Source organism: Heliangelus exortis, chromosome 6 (assembly GCF_036169615.1).
Source record: "Heliangelus exortis chromosome 6, bHelExo1.hap1, whole genome shotgun sequence".
Classification (NCBI taxonomy): Eukaryota; Metazoa; Chordata; class Aves; order Apodiformes; family Trochilidae; genus Heliangelus; species Heliangelus exortis.
The window spans coordinates 20,202,884-20,223,338 of NC_092427.1; positions in this window are offsets into that span (position 1 = coordinate 20,202,884).

The window sequence follows — 20,455 nt, forward strand, 5'->3', positions numbered from 1 at the left end:
TTTATCTCTGAGTCAGGGAGAAAAGGCTGCACTTCTCACCAGGGCCAAGGTTCAATCCAGCTCACCACAGGCATTGAGCTCCCCTCCCAGTTTGCCCAAGCTCTGTGCATGATTAAGAGACAGAAAACACAGCAAGGCAGGGAAGATGTTGATAAAGCTGAGTCACCCCCTTTCTGTAACCTGAACACCCCTGGAGACAGACCAGGAGACATGACCATAAAGCAAACAGCAGCCACACTAATCAGCAAGCTCACAGTGCTTGGCTCACTGTTGTGTTTTATTAAAGACAAGAACACAAGCAGAAGTGCAAGAATGATTCTGAGCCTGAAACCTCAGCCAGTGTGGCTAAAATTTCCATGGAAAGCTCTAGGTTGAGGGAGGAGAGCAGGGTGGAGGGAATAGTATCAGTCACTTAGTGACAAACTCCTGCCTGGCACTGCTTCCTCAAAGCATCCTCCAGCTGCTGTCACTTTTACCAGCCTGCAGTGACACCAACCCAGCTAAGGTGGCTCTATTCATATCGAATTAATACTTATTTTATCCAGTAGATTTGGCCTTCTTTGAGGACCAGATGTGCTAAATGGAATTTGGCCAGTTAATGCCCACCCATTCTGAAAGTATAAGACAAATATCCTTCCATTATCTCTAAGAAGCTTATCAAGATGACCACCCTCATTTTATAGACCTGGGTAAAGGAAGAAGAAATGGACTGTGGGGTTACCTGCCACTCTTACCACTTTCCACATATGGTAGAAGGGCTATCAAGATCTATACCTTCATGACTGATGTTGCAACAATAAGGGTTTTTTTCCCCCACCAGCAAAAAAATGAAAAACCTTTTCTTTTCCAGGCTCTGCTAATGTCATAAGACAACACAATTTCAGGTGTTAGCTGCCCCTCACACCTAAGTCCTTCAAATGCTGTGTCAGTAATACCACCACCTCCCTTTTCTCAACACAGTGAGCTTAAACGGTCATGAAGAGTATTGAACTTGATGCTCCCTATTTTCTGAGGCTGAGCTTCCATCCCATAAAATACATGGATTCAGACTGGTGATATGTTCTGACATGACACTGTGCCAGATGATGCTCTATATCCAGCTTAGCAGAAGGGTTCAGATCCACTTTTGTAGCTTCAAGCTCAGTGGCCCCAGCCTTGGTCTCCACACATTGCTTCCACCCTAGACCTTGTACTGTTTCCTCGAATCCCCGTGGTACAAACAGCACCCAAAAAGTTATCTGACTCCTGACTGAGTGCAGGAGTGCTTCCTGCACTCTACACAGTTCCACTTCTGACAGTCAGCTCTGTGCAGCCCCAGAAAGCACTTTCCTCTCAGACCTGTCCTATCTTAAAAAAAAACCAAACAGTTTTTAATGAGATCAGAAGTACAAATCCAATACAATGTTTCACCAAGTACAATTTTTCTAGTGTCTAAGAGTTTAGACAAATGATTGACTGGTCTTGTCTGGCATCAAAACACATGAATCTTAAAACCAAGCCATTTTAGAGTGTCTTATGCCAGTCAGCACATGTTTTAAGGTGCTTAAAACAGGCCATACTGCAACAAATCCCTGTTACTACAGAACGACCCAGAGGAACTGTTCTTTCTGGCTTACTATCATATACACAAAACAAGGATAAAGGATTAGAACTGTCCCTCTGAAAGCTAGAAGAGCCAATAAAGCCTCTCAAATCATCCACTTAAAAACTTGATATTGCTTCTTGTCAAGCTGCAAGGTATTCCTAACAGCAAAACTCTGGGTAACTCAGTCCTCTTTCTGCTGTCACAAAAAGGTGACAGCATCTTGCAGCAGAAAGAGAAGGCACTAAGGTAACTCAGATGTCTGATGCAGACACATTAATTGCTACAGGTCAGTTATCTGTCTCCACTGAAGCACCAGAGTTTCTCATCTCCTTTATGCATGACAGCCAACGGGATGGCTGGAAAAGATTCTGGAGTAAAGATGGTACCTGGTGTGAATAAGGGTGGAAGTATTTTGGCTGGGAATTAGTGGGTATGCGAAGGCGTGGGAGTTGTGATTCACCAAAGATCTCCTTTCCCCAGCAGCTCCCCACTTTGCAAAGAGCAAACAGTTGGTGGTCAGGAGCAGTAACTCAGTGGTGAAGCATTTGGCAGAAGCTTTTCTGGAGCAAGTGCCAAGGCTCGAGCTGCGTGTCAGCCGGAACGTCTCCTCCGAGCAACTGTGATGGAACATCACCAGGAACAAAACATTTCCTTCAACTATTGCAAAGGATGATAGAAAAGTCATCCCAGCCCTTGATCCGAGAGGGTGTAAAATGCGGGAAGATTAGGCTTTCTCTTCACTTCCAAATCAAATCTCCCATACAGAGCTGCTGAATAGTCCTGAGGAGCAAATTCAGCAGTAACTGGGTCTGAGAGAACACAACCACTATAAAACAAATGTGCAAACTAAGCTGCAGCAGCACAGGATCTGTTTCTCCCCCACATCAAGAACCACCACAGCTGTACACGCCCTCAGCATAAATCTGGAAATGATCTTTCCCAAGCACACGGGTGCTTGTCCTGACCTTAGTTTCCCTCCTCGGGAATGGATGTGCAAGGGGGGGCTCAGTGTGCTCCATGTACAGCCCAGACACTAAATGCTGGAAAGACCACATCAGAGAAACTGCAATCTGCCTGAACTTCAGCCCAGATGCTTTCCTCTTCTGCAGACAACACGAGGATAAGCACGCCAATGTTTTAATCAGACTGAGCAATATTCAACACCAATGTTCAGAATTGGCAGAGGAAACAAGAAGCCAGAAGCACCCCATGCAGTGTTGCCAACTTCTGCAGTATCTAGATCTTTATTCAATATTCTGCTCTGGCAGTGATTTTGTGAGAAAATAACAGTTTAGCAGTTGTAATGCAGCAAGGCTTTGGGAATGGGAACTAACAAGCCATAAAAGATATAAAAACAGAAGATGCAGAAAAAGGAACTTTGCTTTAATTTTTCAGTCTTAGAGGTATTGATTTATTGCTTCTAAACTACTAGGGACCAGCAACACTTAAGATCTTGTCTGATTAGAAAAGGATAAAACTGTCAAAGTGTCAGGAGTCAACTTCAATTGTTCCTAAGGGGAAACTTAAAACTAGGAAGGAAAAAAACCCCACCGAAACACAAAATAGCTCCTTACTGAGGAAATGATCACATTAAACATCAGTAACAGAGTAGAACATCATGAAGCAGTGAAATTAAGCAGTTTGAGTTAGAATTGATTTATTATATGCACTACTTAGCACAGTTTGATATTTAGTCAGTTCACAAAATGTAGTCAAATAGTGACAAGTCGTAGGTGCAATGTTTTCTTGCTTGCCTTTGGAAGGAAATTTAAATCTACTGTTCTATAACAGAACAAGATATCAGCAAAACACGAGTTCACATCAATGCACAAATATTAAGTCCCATTCTCCTGAGCCACTGGCAAAAAGACTTAACTTTCCATGCCTAAATCAACATTTTTCCCTACCACAGTCTTAGAGACCAACATGCAAACAGGAAAGCCATGACCTCATGGTCAAAACCAGAACCCACATATTCATTTAGGGAAATTATAGCTCCTGGCCACCATGAAATGATCAGAGACCCAATTAATCTTTCACATACTTCACTCTGTAAAACAGATAACCTTGCAGGAGTAAAGTGTGGCTGCACAGCGCTTGCCACACAAAAGGGAATGGTGTCACTCATCCAAGCCATGGAGCTAGGAACTATTGAGGCACTCTTCCTTCTAGTATCCTGGAAAATCAAACACAAAAGCCATCCCAGATGTGTCCTGAGCACAGAGCACTTGTGACTGGCATTACTCTTAAACAAAATATTACTAATGCAAGTGTGCTGAGCAACCCCAAGCCTTTACTGGTATTGATTCATGGGTAGGAGGAAACATTCATCTCCATCTATGCAGGGTGGAAAAACCAACAAAAGTGTCTTAAGGGCAGGGAAAAATCAAGCAAAAGTATTTGTTACTCATGGCTTCTACTTTTCTGCCTCTATTTGTAGTAAAGCTGCTGAAGCCAGAATCAAAATCTCATAGAAAAGAACCTGTAAGATTTTAGCAGTTGTTCTTTCCTCTCAATCACTAACAAAAGGTTTTGCTGAAAAATGAAGTATCTATGTATAAAATAGAGTTAAAATATCATTAAGACTATTGCTAGAAAGAATGAAGCAGATGGATCTATATGAAGTATCCTAGGGAATTTCACTTCACTTCAGAGAGGGGCCTTTCAAATCCTCTTTGTGATTAAGTCCATGGCAGATCTCTCAGATGCAAGCTCCTCCTCAACCCAACACAAAACTAAACTTTAAGTTGGATCTTATGTGTCCTAGAAGGCCTCTTCATATGCCTGATATCCTGATATTTCTAAAGCTCCTGGTCCTATACAGTACAAAAATTCCCATACTCTAGGCCTATGTTTAACTCGGAGGTTAAAAAGAGCAGTGGCACCTTCTTTCACAAATCAGGGGCTTCACTTCTAGCTTTCAAAACATCTAAGTAATCAATTTTGGGAAGAATTTATTTCTGTTTAGTCTCCATAAAAAACCTCTCCAGCAGTCATTTACGCTACCTGCTGCTCATCACCCACCCCCAGCTTTGCTGAAGGTCAGAAGCCAGCTGATAGTTTATCTTCCCTGAGATGTGTACACAAATAGGACCATTGAAATAAAACCTTTTACCTTTCCCCAACTCCCTTCTGCTGTTGCTACCCCACAGAAAGGGCTAAAATAAAGCAAGCCAGTCTATAAAATGATAGTAGCTTTGAAATGGGCCTATTAGGATTGCCACAGTAATCCAGAACCAACTTTAGCAGCAGAAGGTTTTATCCCTTGTCTTGAGGTCCCTGGTGCTGCAAGGTTACCAGTTTCCCTTCAAGCTGACAGGTCAGCTTCTTCCAAGCTTCCCACCATTCCAGAAGCAAAGCAGTTGCTGCACCCAGGGCCAAACAACACACACTAAGGAATTTTTTCCACAGGCTGAAACTCACTTTTGAAGGCTCTTAGAAAGCTTCATTACCTGCCTTGGAAAACTTCAAAATACTGTCCTGCCCATGTTTGATGTCATGAATGAAAAACATTAGTGAACATTTATGCTCACTTCTGTGAGGAGGGAAAAAATAATGTTTAAAGCTGCCTTGTGATAAGCAATGACATGCAATCCCTGTGACAATCCTACCAGGGCAGAGTGTGTCCCACAGGTGAAGGTGTAAAGAATATATTCAGCATATGAACAGCCTGAACAAATGACTGCAACAACTCAGTGATCACAAATCTACTCCATGTGTGCCTCTAAGTTAGAGTCCCTCACATTGCAAGTGGGTTGAATTTTAAGTGATAGCAGATGTTGGCATGTGCTCCAGATGTTTGTCTCATGGATTCCCATGTAACTGCTACTTTTGTACTACCCTTTCTCTGGTAATAACAATAAATAAGTGCCATTTATGCAAGATCTTTCATTTAACAATCCCAAAGTGCTCAATAAATTTAGCAAATCATTAATACTCAACAGATGTATCACTTTATATTTTTGAAGAGGCTGCATACATCTCGAGTAATCCTCCACATTCCTGCAAATGGTAGGTACCATAATTACCTTCAGTTTGCAGACAGAGAAGCAGACTTAGGGGATGCCAGAGGCCACAGTGCACTCTGCTAATAACAAAGGGATTTTAACAGAGTTCCTGGCTTTTAACTCTATTCACGTTGTGAGCAGGAAATCACTCTGCCTCCAGAAATTCCCATGCAATGATAATTTCAACGTTTTATGCAGAGTACTGAACAGAAAAGCATGGATGCAGTCAGTGGTCAATCAAGCCACCATGGCTTGACAAGTTCCCTCTGCAACAGCAAACCCAAAGGAGCTGAGCATCCACGCACAGACTGCGTGAACCACACCAGGCTTTGGGCAGGGTACAGGACAACTCACCCAACTATCAGCTGTGATGGTGGGTACAGGCAGCAGCAGTTCCTTCAGCTGTGTCTGGGTGCTTACAAAACAAAACATTTCCTTCTTGTTCTTGTCAGATTGCCTGGTTACCTTTTACCATCCCAATTTTAGCAAAGGCAGCTCAAACTCTGACAGACAACTTGAATCATACTGCATTTGTTCATGTTTGTGGCAACAAAGAGGCATTCGCAGAAGTCTCGGTTTGAGACCATGATCACAGTAATATAAACTATAAGTTAACTGTGTATCTCAATTTATAGCTGCAATAATTAGATGGTTTTCTGCTTTGCCTATTTATAAAGAAAAATGCAGACCTAAAACCATATCAAAATCACTTTGTAACTGATCAGTTAAACCAGGGGCACCTTATACTGATCACAGAAAGTGAGAACACTCACATCCTCTCCTAAACATCCTTCCTCCTAATTTTCTGATACTACTTTTCCTGTTGGTATGTTACACTCTTGCTCTGCACCCAAAAGAGGAAAAGCAGAAACCACAGCTCCTAGAAGTGCTTCCTTCTCTAGTTTCTACCAACTATACCTTGGACAGCTGATCAGCAATACAACCAGCTGACAAGACAACCAAATGGAGACATTACCCAGCTCTTCTCAGCAGGATTAAAATAACAGCAAATAAGTAACACTGGTTGGATTTAAAAAGTCACAAGATTAGTGCTTGGCCCTGACTCGGGCTGAGGGAGAAGGCCCATCCAAGGTGACACCCAATTCTTTTCAGCTGAAATAAACTGAATTTCTACCAAGAGGAGCAAGGTTTCATAACCTATAACAGAGAAAGCTGTTATAGGACAGAGATTGTGCAAGTCCATAAGAGGCTAGACTGGGGCTCGTTTTTTCATTATGTAGAAATGTAACAGCTTTTTATTTCATTTTATGACTCAGTGTTCCCAATGGAAAGAGCACACATCACGGGTTTGGCACCACACACCACTCAATTTCCTACTAGCTCCATCCTGCAATTTATCCAACACAGCCATTTCTTTAACCTCTTCAGGGCAGGGTTTATGCCAGCAGTGGTATCCAAGGGCAGGAGGGGTGCAAGGCAGATATGCCACAGGAAGACTGCTCTCTCCTTGCCATCCTGGAAGCATCAACCACCACTTGAAGAACAAACAAGCCCAAGAGAGACAGCCAGAGGAAACTAGAGACAGGCTTTCCTTCTTGCATAAGTCAACAAAGCTTTAAAATAGCTGACAGAGCCATTCTGGTTTGCATTGTCCACCAGAACTTAGCACAGCTCTTCTCACCACCAATTAATCCCCAGCATGGTATTGGGCTCTACAGACACAAATATGTCACGTATTTAAGTTGTGGATATACTACTGTCATAGCTCATCCTCAAAGTCCCAATCTCTTTACCCTTTTCTACAGCAACAACTTCTTAATGAATTTTAGTTAATTGGGCTACATGAGTAAGGGATTTTCCAGGTAAAATTACAAAACCTAATGCCTTAAATGTGCTGAGTCCTAACTTCCCCAGTTATTCTTCCCACTGACTGATTTTGCTGTTATAGATCTGACCACACATACACAATAATACAAACGTTGCAGTAGCAGGAGCTGATCTCAGCTCTGCCAACAAATACAGGAGAACACAAACAGCCAAAAAAAGTTGAAGGATATCAGAGCAACATGTCAAATTCTATTACAAATGCTGCAGGGACAAGAAGCTAAGAGGGGTTGCCAGTTGCATCTTTTACATACAAAGAGAGACCTCTAATAACTCTGAGTAGAAAGACTCTACTTGGAGTTGAGGTTTTTATTTTATTTAAAGTCACCCCTCCCACTGCACGACTGCTGCCCAGGAGGACTATTACTGGGAAAAACTTCACTTCCCACTGTGTTGGATATGCTAAAATAGGGAAGAAAGTGACCTTGTGGTGTGTTGTTAAATTGATCAGACTCTGGATACACTCGTATTCCTGGAATTCAGCCTCTCCCACAATATTCTTTGTGCCTATATCTGGGAATTTTACTCATTTGGTAGAGTGTAAGTTCTGTACTAGGTGCCTAAAGACAGCATAAAATTTAGATTCAAAGGGGAAAGCAGCAACACCTTCTCCCTCATATGAAAAACACTGAAAAACAAATATATTTTAATCAAAGGTTAAATGTGTCCACCCCTATCTTCCCTTCCCCCTTTCCCTCTGTTTTCTATGCTCTAGGCAGTCTCAGTGGCTCCCAAGGAGAGCCTGCAAAGTGTCTCTCCATGGTTCTCCTCTTGCCATGTGGCCAGATGTGTTTTCTAGATGTTCTGCTAGACTTAAGGAATATTCATCCTCTCTAAAGTCACTGGGAGATTTCCCAAGGGGTTCAGAGGGAAGGGGACTCAATCTTTTGTCTCACAAGCTCTCAAACATGTATTGCTCCTACTGAGACTGATCAGGTCTCAGAATATAAATGGTGAAGCCAACTGCCTATTCCTATTTTCTTCCCAAAAAGAGGCACAATAAAGCACATCTGTTACAAACATCATAGCATAAAAAAACATTGGATTGTTTTTTCTAGTGTCGATGTTGTGTATCCAAACACATCCCGGAATCACTGAATGTCAGGTTGGAAGGGACCTGAAGGATCACCATCTGGTGCAAGCTTCCTAATATTATTGCTTATATATGTCTCAGCATCCTGTCAAGCTGGGATGTAAAACTTTCCAGAGTGGGGGAATCCACCACTTCCCCTGGGAGAACATTCCATTGTCTGACTGCCCTCAGAGTGAAAAATTTTCCTTGTGTTCAATCAAAATCTCACCAGGAGCAACTTGTGCCCATTGCCCCTTGTCTTTTCCATGGGACTCCTTGTACATAGGGAGTCTCCACCTACTTTGTAGCCCCCCCTTTAAGTACTGGAAAATTGTAGTAAGGTCTCCCCTAAGCCTTTTCTTCTCAAGGCTGAACAAACCCACTCTTCTCAGCCTCCCATACAGCAGGTGCTCCAGTCCTCTGATCATTGTTGTGGCTCTTCTCTGGACCTGAACCCTCTCCAGTCTGTCCACATCCTTTTTTTACAGTGGGAACCAAAACTGATCACAATACTCCAGATGTGGTCTGGCAAGTACCAGGTACAGCAGGTTGATGACTTCATCTCTGCTGGTGATGCCCTTGTTGATGCAGCCCAGCATCCTGTTGGCTTTCTTTGCAGCTGCTGCACACTCTTTGCTTATGTTGAGCCTGTTGTCCACCAAGACCCCCAGGTCCCTTTCCCCAAGGCTGCTCTCTAAGCCAAGGGGATCCCAGTCTGAACTGCACTCCTGGGCTATGTGTTCCCAGGGGCAAGACTTTACACTTCTCTACACTGAATTTCATAAAGTCCCTGTTAGCCCACTTCTCCAGTCTAAGTCATCCTGGAGGGTGGCTCTCCATTTTGGGATGGCAAGCTCTTCACTCATCTTGGTGTCACCAGTAAGCTTCAGTGTGCTCTTGATCCCAACATCCCAGTTGCTTAAAAGCATCGGGCCCAATATCAATCCCTGCAGGACTCCACTTGTGACCCATCACCAGTTGGAGGATAAGCTATTTACTATCACCCTCTGGGTACAGTCTGCCAGCCAGTTCCCCACCCACTGCAGAGACCACTTGTCAAAGCCATGACAAGTCAGTTTCTCCAGGAGGAGGCTGTGGGATACTGTCTCAAAAGCCTTGGAAAAGTCCAGAATATATATGTATATTCCTTAATTCCTCTCTAGGAAGAATAGGATATGAATTATATCCATGCATAAATTAGGACACATACTTTGGCTTTGTGAATGGAGTCTTTTTTGGGTTTTGTTTGTTTGTTTGTTTTTAACAGAAGTTTTGAGCTAAGACTTCTTGACTTGTGTTTATAGTTACCTAGATTACTTGTAAACACTGGAGAAAACCCACGTTTCTAACTGCACACATCTTGCAGAAGTCTGGGAACTCTTCACCAGGAAAAATGACAAAGCTTTCAAAATGACTCATTGCCAGTATTTGCAATGACATTGGAAGAAACTGGGCAACAGAAACTAATCACTTCCATCTACTTTACTCCTCTTGTGCAGTTTCTTATCTGCTCTGCCTCACTTTCTGAAGACCTCAACACACACATAACTTGGTTGCAGACAGGCTGCCCATCAAGAACTGATGCCACTGTCACTCCTTGTCTTCACCAGGGTGGCACTGCAAAAATCAAAGTAAGCTTGGTCATGTAGGGAGATGGGGATGCCCCCCCATCCAGCATTGTAACCCATGTCCCTCTGCACCTTCCAGTACTCCTGAGTGCCCAGACAAACCTTCTTCTTTGAACTCTTTCAAATCAGCATCCCCCAGAGGTCAATACTCTGTCCCTTATTGTTCAACACGTTCATCAATGACCTGGATGAGGGAACAGAGTTTATCCTCATCAAGTTCACTGACAACAGAAAGCTGGGAGGAGTGGCTGATTCTCTGGAGGGCTGTGCTGCCACCCAGTGTGACCTGGACAGGCTGGAGAGCTGGGGAGAGAAGAACCTGATGAGACTGAACAAGAGCAAGTGTAGGGGCCTGCACCAGGGGAGGAAGAACCCCTATATAGGTTAGGGGTGGACCTGCTTCTCCAGTTTGAAGAAGAAGAAGAACTGGGGTTCCTGATAGCAAATTATCCCTGAGCCAGCAGTGTGCTCTTATTGCCAGGAAGGCCAAGAGAATCCCAGGTTGCATAAAGAAGAGTGTGGGCAGTAAGTTAAGGGTGGTAATTTTCTTCCTCTGCCCTGGTGAAGCCACAGATGGAATACTGCATCCAGTTCTGGGCTCCCCAGTTTAAGAAAGACAGGGAACTACTGGAGAGAGTCCAGCAGAGGACAGCAATGATGACTGGTGGACTGGAGCACCTCTCATGAGGAAAGGCTGAGAGAGCTGGGACTCTTTAGCCTGGAGAAGAGAAGGCTGAAGGGAGACCTTACCAATGTCTGCAAGTATCTAAAGGGTGAGTGGAAGGAAGATGGAGCCAGAATCTTCTCAGTAGTTCCCAGCTGGAACATAGGAAGTTCCATCTAAAGAGAAAAAAAATCTTTCCTATGAGGGTGACAAGGGACTGGCACAGGCTGCCCAGGGAGGTTGTGGAGTCTCCTTCTCTGGAGATATTCAAACCCCACCACAGGATGCAGCCCTGTGTAATGTGCTCTGAGTGATCCTTCTTTAGTGGGAGAGTGGTACTGGATGATCTCTAGAGGTCCCTTCCAACTCTGATAATTCAGTGAAACACAACCCCTTGCCAGGCATGCTGCAATTCCACCAAAATGGTCTTTCTGGCTACAAGATACAGCCAGAGCAACCTATGGAACAGCTGAGGATGACACTGGAATCAGAGCACTGGAATCTACTCACCCTCCAGCTGCTCCCCCCAGGGAGTCCACAGGCACCCTGCAAGACAAGTGTTGGGCAGCTCTGCACACTTTAGCACTTAGTGGCAGATGAGTTAAAGCTTGCAGGCAAATGCTGGAAATGCAAAAGGATGATTTTCAGTGCTGCTGGATGAAGGAGGGACAAATGCACACTCAGGTATGTACATTATTAGCTGGTCCTCAAGACCACCTCTGGGGATACTGCTAACAGGGAAACAGCCTCAAAAGGATTCACCAGACATCCTACAACCCTTCCAGAGGCTTTCTCCTCCCCCTTCATACCAATCAGCCATTGCAGGGATTTTCCTAAAGTCTGGTATTCCAAGTATTAATCATGGATGGTGGATAAATTTCAAATACTCAGAAATAGAAATTCTAAGTGGCTTCTCCTTGAGAACACAAGAACATTTTTGCCAAGGCTGTTAAAAACTATGTTCCAGTGAAGAACCAGATATGGCTTCATTTAAAGCTCTTCAGATACCGAAGACCTGAAAAACTGGTAAGTACAAGTTACGGTAAGAATTTTCTAAAAGGGAAAGAACTTCTGTCAGCTTTATTGAAGTCCCTCCTAGCTTGTCAGTTCTGGAGCACTGTCACATAGCAGCATCATTCAACTCACCCTGAAATACTTTTTCCTGAAGCAAAGCCATCAAGTTGCTTATAAAAAAGAGCAGTGTGGTAACAATATATACCCTTCCATGAAAAAAAAAAACCAACAAACCACCAACAACAAAAACTGGGAAATTTTTAATTTCCCAATGGATTAAGCCAAGTATTGAGAATCTGATAATTTATCATTTCTAATGAAAATGCCAACAGTGAAAAACAACGTTTCATAGTGCATATTACTGCTTATCTTTGCAGGCACTGGAAAAAAAAAATCCATTTTACTTGCCACAACAGAGCCCACAGGGCCCGTGTTTTGAAGGGTTACTTAGTTAATTCTACTAACCTCCTCCACATTGTTAAAATGACATATCTTAATATGAATCAATTTGAACTAAATTTAGAAGACTTATGACTACAGTGGGAACTGGATGAAACTCTTCACTGAACAGGAAATGTTTTTCAAAGAGAGAGCTCTTGCCCTCGAGTCGAGACAGCCCTAGGAAACTGCAGAAACATATTGTTCTTTTTCAGCCTTTTGCCAAAAGATTTAAACTAAACATGGATCTAAGACACCAAAAGGAAAAACTTCCATTCCTCCCCCAGACATTTGTTCAGTTCTAATATCCTCCTGACTGCTATCACTGCACAGTATTTCCAGCTTTAGCTAAGAGTAGAGAAGAAATGAAAACTTATATTGTGCAGCATACCTAGGAATAAAATCCCTAATGCTCTGTGGGAATCAGTTACTCACAAACAGGGTTGCAAACCTCTCAAATATAACCTCCACACTTGCACTACATTGTGAGTAATTTTCACTTCAGAAAGACTGAAATACTTCTATGCTCACCAGCCATCAACATGGTGACAACAAGATCTCCAAGAAAATACTAAGGGATGTCTCAAAGTGGAAGTAAAGGTCATGTGAGCACAGAGATCTAAGAACACCAATCTTTCCCATTTCTCAAGAAAAAAAACAGGTGTTCAGCTTACTAACTCTGAATAAGACAAGAACATGAAGCTGCTCTCCAAAGCAATTATAACTGCATATTAACTCCATTGATCTTTCACCAAGCATATAACAAATTCTCACAGGACCCTGATTTACCATCTGCAGAACAGAAAGAATCTGAGTAAATGACATTTCCCTGTGTTAACCCAAAGGAAAAAAAATCTCTACACAGAACTATGTTGCTCTTGTTTCTATAAATTAACTGAATTCTAAGAACCACACTATAACCCACTGATTTGCTGTTTGGTCTTTCTTCTACTTTACAACATGTTTCCAGATTTCATTTGAGACAGATATCCCTCTGTTTCCTAAAGGTGTGCATGGTTTGCTTCTACACCAACATCTCCTCCTGCAGTGTGAATGCACAGAGTGCAGTATGGACAAGGACTCAGAGTCCAATTATTTCTCTCCCAATTATTTCTCACAGGGAAGATCAAGTGAAGTCCTTGTGATAAGCTCATCAATATCCAGTTGAGGGTTCAGAAATCACTTACCTAGACAAGTACCTGGGTACCTGTTCTCCACTAAGCTGCCCCCAAAACAGATGCTTGAGGGAGCAGTCAGTATTTTGAATGAGACAACAGATTAAATTCACTCCCTCCCTGCCCATAAGTACACAGAATCATCATATTTTTCCTTGTCAGGTCCACCAACTGCACCGTAACTTCTCTCTTTTAGCAGCATACAGATGGAAATAATGAACACTGTGAGATTTCTTCTGATTCTAATCATGCTGACTTGGCTCTTATACACTGGAGTTGCTCTAAAAAAAATAAACCTTCACAGCCTGCAATTCCCACCTCTTCTGCACATCCTTTCCATCCATGTCTGCACATCTGGGAGCTAACAAGATTAGAAAAGGGTCAGCTGTGGTGCTCATACTCTAATCATAATAATCTTTCATGTTCTGTCATGAAAGAGTTTCAGAAAGGGAGAACAACAGTCCCTGACACCTTTGCTTCAGATATTTAACATGAGGTATTTTGGCTGCCTCCCGTCCACAACAGAACCTGCTCCTGTGTCCTGCTCATACACTAAGCAGGAAAAAGTACTAGACTTGATGGGAAAAAAAACAAAACAAAAAACCAACCAAAAAACCCCCAAAACAACCAGCCCAGCTTTGATTATTAGAAGGAAGGGGAAAATAAGTAGTGAGTGTACATTCTTACTTCCACAATCACATAGATTGGCATCTGCAAAGACTACGCTTAGAAACATCCAGTATGAGCCAGTACTTGAGAAAACCAAATTTACAGGATGATCTTCTGAACAACAGTTTTAGGGATACAGTGGTGTGATCCCATTATCACTACAGGTGCTGCCTCAGCTGAGCCAAAGTTCAGCCTAGACCTCTCACCTTCCAGAGATCAGGAAAATAAATCCCCATTTTCCCAGGTCAGATCTTTATTGTCATCCTCCTCTGCCTTGCTGGTTGGCTGATTTCAGTGTCTTTCAAACTTCCAAGTTGGAGTCAACACGCTAATTAGGCAATGTCAGGGATGAGACACACCTTAAAGCAGCTAAAAATCACTAACTAATCCTTGGTGAAAATTAAACCACGCAGGAAGCACATAAGATGAATGCATCTCTCCCTCTCTAAGTAGCAAAAATTTATCTGGACTAAAATACAGAACGAAAATATCTGCCAATAAGCTTATTCCTGTTCACAACAACCCTCCAAGATTTACTCTTCAAATCAGAGTCCTTAAACTTTCACTCACTTCTAGTACTGTTAGGGGTCTTGGAAGCTTTTGTAGCCCATGCTTGAAGGCTGTAAGGAAAATTCTATTTTTGCTGAATGAGAAACAAATTCCTCCTCAAGGTTCTGAAAGAACACAATCACATCCTCCCTTAATCTGACTTCAGGCAACTTCAGAACATTTGAAACTCTAGTTTCAAAATTATGCATCATCTATCAGCCCCTCAGGCCATTCCTCCTGCAATTTCCAAGCCAGCCTTTGTACATCACAGAGGTAAAACTGCTTCCAAATGTGTGCTCAGCCTCCAGAACCCCCTCCAAAAAAATCTCATTGCAATGAATTAGCACTTCAGCTGTGCTTTGCTAAATTCTTAAATCACCTGAGACCCAGACAGGAAGCCAAAACACACGAAAATTAGTCTAGATAACCCCTTCTCAGTTGATTAACATTTAAGAAGGTTGTCCCATGGAAATAAACTATTGCAAAATCAAGTAACAACTGAACATGCAACACATTGTTTGGATGAGTCACTGAGAAGCAGGGGAAAAGATCAAAAATTTTGGCATGGCTGACAATTCTCCCCACTCCCACATTTCCTTATAAAATGTTAATTGGAACCTAAGCAGCCCAAAAGTCAGCTACATTATGCTAGACACTGGATACTCTATGCACACAAGATGGTCCATCCCTAGGGCACAAACAGTAAAAAAAAAAGAAAAGAGGAGTGGGGGTAAGCAAGAGAAAGGAAGTAACAGTAACCCCTGACATACAGCTCAAAAACTTGCATGTTAAAAGGGTAAATAATTTCCTGTGGTCACAGAGTTTCCCCAATGCTAGGACTTCACAGAGCCACTCCAAACTTCTGGATGGTATCCAAGTAATTCCATTTGACCTAAATTTTCCTTTCCAAATATCTGAAGTAGCATACAAAAGGTTCTCACACTGACTGTAGTTGAAGTCACACAACAGTCTGCAATAATGAGACTGGGCTGGAAATTTAAATCAAGACAAGACTTTCAGCATTGATCCAAACTGCTAATAGGAGGGTCTTCCCTCATAATTGAAACATTTTGCTTGCAATCAAATCAGCTCATATTTTAACATGAAAGAAGAATTCCTCTTGCAGGCCCTTTTGGCAGCATTTACAAATCCTGAGCTTTACTCACCAGATATTAAAGGGCCACGAACCTGTGAGGGTTGTGGGAGGCAAAATGCTGAGCTAAGATGTGCCATGTAAAGCAGGAAGCATTCATATCCTTTGGGGATGAATGTTGTTAGCTAAGCTTGTCATCCACTGCTTGGACACAGAACAAGATGATGTATGTCTAAAATTTAGAAAATAACCTCAATTTAGCTTAGAAACAAAGGAAGTTCTCAGGTCTTACAGGATATCTGTAAACCCTTCATTATATACAATATCCCCAAGGACACTAGAAATTCACAACTTATATTAAAACATCACTTTTATAAGTATACTGAAAAATTCAGACACCCATGTTATCCAAGTAAAGGGTAAAGATAGTAAGCAATGAGAATATGACCATACCACCTGTGAGAAAGGGACTCAAAGTTAGGAGCATATGAAATACTCCACTGGGTCAGAATGAAGGTGACAGTAGCCCAACAGCTACAGGTGGCAGCATGGTGGCCACTGGAGGTGAAATTTAAGCCTGGCTCCTCTCAAGAATTCTTTCCTTTCTCACAGCTCCTCCAGTTGTGATATGCTCTGTCTCTACCTCCATCTGCAGTAACCACAGTAACCTGCAGTAAACTGAGCTCCAGATGGGCTTTTGCCTTATTTTTTCTCTGCATGAGCTAACTAGATCCCTGTACTCATCCTGAGATGCTTAAGATTCTCCTTAATGAGAACCCCCTTGATGTTTTTTATCAATATTGGCTTTTTTCACTCTCACACATTGAAAAGGGATTTTGGAGCTGTTGGTAGAGACTCTTCAGTCTCCTCCCAGACTTGCAAATGCCAGTTTCAAGTTAAGCATCATGTAAAGACACTTGCAGTTTATTTTTGTGCATGACTGCACTGCCCTGCCTTCGCCTCCAGTGCACTGAAAATCAACTTCTACCACTTTGTCCATCCAGTCAGTTTTGGGAGATCCTTCCAGGCTACCTGAAAGAGCTTTCCACCACTAACAAACTGGGAGATTGTTGCACAGCTCCTCCTCCAGGATATTATAAAAACAAAATTTTTGCAGTGGTCCCAGCATTTACTCTTCATGCCCAAGAGCTGATTCATTTTTCTTACAAGAGTAACCTGTAAGCCCTACTCAGGCCTTCAAGGAGCTTTCCTGTGATCCTGCAGCAATATTATTTCCTCAACATTTGGTGTGGGGCATCAAATCCAAATGCCTTTTATCCAAATGCCTGAAGACCACACTGATAAGAGTCCCAGCCAGTGCAGCAAGGTATTTTAACAGAAGCCATAGTGCTTCTTTCCAAACTGTTCATCACCTCCACCATCAATCGTTCAGTGATTCATCACCTTTACCACTAATATTTATTCCTAGCAAATGCCTGACAGTTTGCAACTCCCAAACTCTCCCTATATCCCTTTACTTGGACACCAACACCTCCTCAGGCCTCCAGCACAGTAAGTTTGTGACAGGAAGTCAGACAATTTGCCTGCAACATTCTAGATTGCTATCATGGGTTCCTTCAGGATTCTGAGAAATATTGTGGGTTTGGCAGCTTTCTGGTATTTAATTGCACATACAGTCTGGTGTTTCTTGCATATTTACTGTAAATTGAGCAAGGAAGAGTGAGCAAACCCTGCAAAGAACATGTTGGGCTGGGAATCTGCAGCAAAGATGATGAAAAAACATTCAGCATCTGCCACTTTCCCCACTGTCAAGGACGATTTCTACCAATTCCCCAGGTGACATCCCACCCTTTCCAAAATGCTGTTTCCTGTTTATATTTGACCTTCCATGTTTTACAGGCTTTTCTACTCCCCTTGTCTGTACAAACTTTCTGCTTCATGTGCCAACCTTTTCCCCAAAACCCATCTTCAGCCATCCTATAGGGACACTGAAGGAGTGTTAGACTTCTACTTGCAGTAGGGCACATTTTACCTGGGCTTCTCAAACAGCAGTTTTGACATCTCCAGCTTGCATCTAAGCCTTGCAGGCATCTTGCTTCCATAGCTCCTTCTGTATTTTGTTTTTAAAGCATTTCTTTTTTCCTCAAGCCCTTTCCAAACCTGAATATCCATATAGAGAATTCAGCCTGATGTCTCCAACCACATGTGAGACCTCACCATATTGTGACAGTAGTTCTCCAGGTAACATCTGTCCCAAGTGGCACTGAAAAACAAATTAAGAGTTTTAGGCTGTGACTACCATTGTCTTCAAGTTCTTTCTACAGTTAGTATTAAAGCAGCTAACCAGCCTGTAAACATGTCTCAGTGATGTCCAAATATTAGCTCTTTTAAGGGCACACTAAGCTGAATACTTCATTTACATTGTACCAGCTGCCCTGCACTGACAGGCTGGAAATGCAACATTTGAGCTGGAACCGTATAAAATATTTGAACTACATACAGGTCCCTTGGATTGCTGGAGGATAAAGTTATGCAGTGAGACTGTCTCTGTATAATATTATAATAATAATAATCTGTATTATTATACAATAATTCTACATGCTTATTCTAACTAAATCTAAAACTACCTCAACCAGCACAGGAAAGCAATGTAAAATAAAGTAAAATGACTAGTAAAATACTAGTTATGATTCAGGACTATTTGTTCTATCACTTATACTAGCTTAACAGAAGGCTCACATGGAAGAAGCAATTTGGGTTCCTACTTCTAAAATTAGAGTAATAGAATTCCTACTACTAGGTTCTTACTTCTAAAAATCTTCATTTTTTCTCAGACTTTTATTACATGAGATCATGTTCAAGAGAAAGGTACCCACATTTACTGCACTGCTTTAGAATTGATTGTAAGCATCCTGATTGCTAATTCTTACCATATTCTCTTGACTCCATTTTCACCAAGTTGTGCCACACAGCTCCACTGAGACTCAGTTGCAAAACCACATTCCATTTGACACCAGGCAGAGGCAAAAGGCTGGAGTTTTTTGTTGTTGTTTTTGTTGTTTTAATGTGTCCACAGGTTAAATCACAAAGCCAGCCAGCTCCAGCAGGTTAGGACACAGGCAGAACAAACCACTCACCCAGCATCTACATCCAGGTTTCCACTATTGCCACACAGATACTACCTACACATACAGGAGGCTGCTGGAATATGGACTTAATGACACTACTATCAGCTCTCTCCTTCCCTCAAGCAGAACTCAGGCAGCAGTCATTCTGGAAGTCCTGAAAGTAATTCATGGTGACAGGAAAGAAGTACAAAGCACTGTAGTTTTTATCATGTATCTGCTAATACTGTAGCCAGCACCTGAAGAAACTCAGGCCAGCAGAGGAATGATCAGCACCAGGCTGAGCTGATGCCCTTTTCACCCTGAAAAGGAGCTTCTCAAAAACTCAGAAACTGGACTGTCCCATTTCTGCACACATTTTACAGATCAGCAATGTAGAAAAACATCCCATGGGTTCCACAATAAATCCAGATTACTAAAACAAGGAAAAATAGCTGCATGGTATCTGCAGGAGGATCAATCAAAATGCATTACAGCCACACCAGTACTGTTATCCTGCAGTTCCTGGTGAGGTGTTTCTACACATGAATTCTGCTCTCATTTTCTTAACTGAGTTACTGACAGCTCTGATGAGAAGCCAGAAAACCTGCTAGGCTTTGTTACTGAACTCTATGGAAGGTTTTCACGAGGATCTTCAGCAGAGAGGCATACTCTTCCTGACAGATTCTCCTTTTTTAACCAACTTTAGGCTGAAACATCTTTCTCTACAGAGAATAAAACTGCAGCTAAATTAGTATCACTGACCTAAATGGGAGATACTAAAAAAATGCAAAGAAACAATGTTCAGCTACACATGTAATGCAAATGAAAATGGGGAAACACTAAACTTAAACTTTTTTCAAGTCCTTTATGAACCTCTCCTCCCAACTGAATTGTTAATGGATTTAACCAAAAGGTCCATCCACACCAGAACTTTCAGCACTGCAGACGTAACAGTATCTAGAACTGTTGAAAGAGTTGAAAGCATAGGGCTGAAGCAGCCCAGGTAAGTTTTACAATACCAAAAGATCTCACTTTAAGAAATAGTTCACACGTGGTTTTCAGAGCACGTTTCACACGTGGGGCTCTAGGCAGGGAATTACAAAGCTATGCTAGGCTTGCCAGAGCTGTCAAGTGTAAACTGAAACAACCGGGCTACCATTTCCACTCCAAAGTTGTTTTTTTTTTATTGATCCCTTTTGAGCCTGCAGTATTTTAAAACAGGATGGGCCCAAGTAAAAAAACTTTTTCTACAGATGTGTCTAATTTTGGTCTTTGTTAATATCACATCCCACAAAGGCATTTCTACTTTTCCACAGTATTAAAGCACACTCAACTAAAGACCCTAATATGAGTTAGAGCAAGCCTGAAACAGCTCCTGCACAGAAACTACTCTGCTTTCCAGAGATCTGAACTGCCCTACCTTTCCTCTCAATCTCATCTTTGCTTGCTAAGTTCACTGCAGCTCTGTGGACAGATTTACTTCTGACTATTTCAGAGACTGGATCAGGCTTCATCTAATTAAACAACATCTGTCTTTCTACCTACTCCCCCTCTGCTGATGTGGCAGAGCTCCATGTCAGCCATTAAGCCCAACTGCCCATTTCATTAGTGACCTGCTGTAACTCCAAACTTCCTGATCCAACAGTTT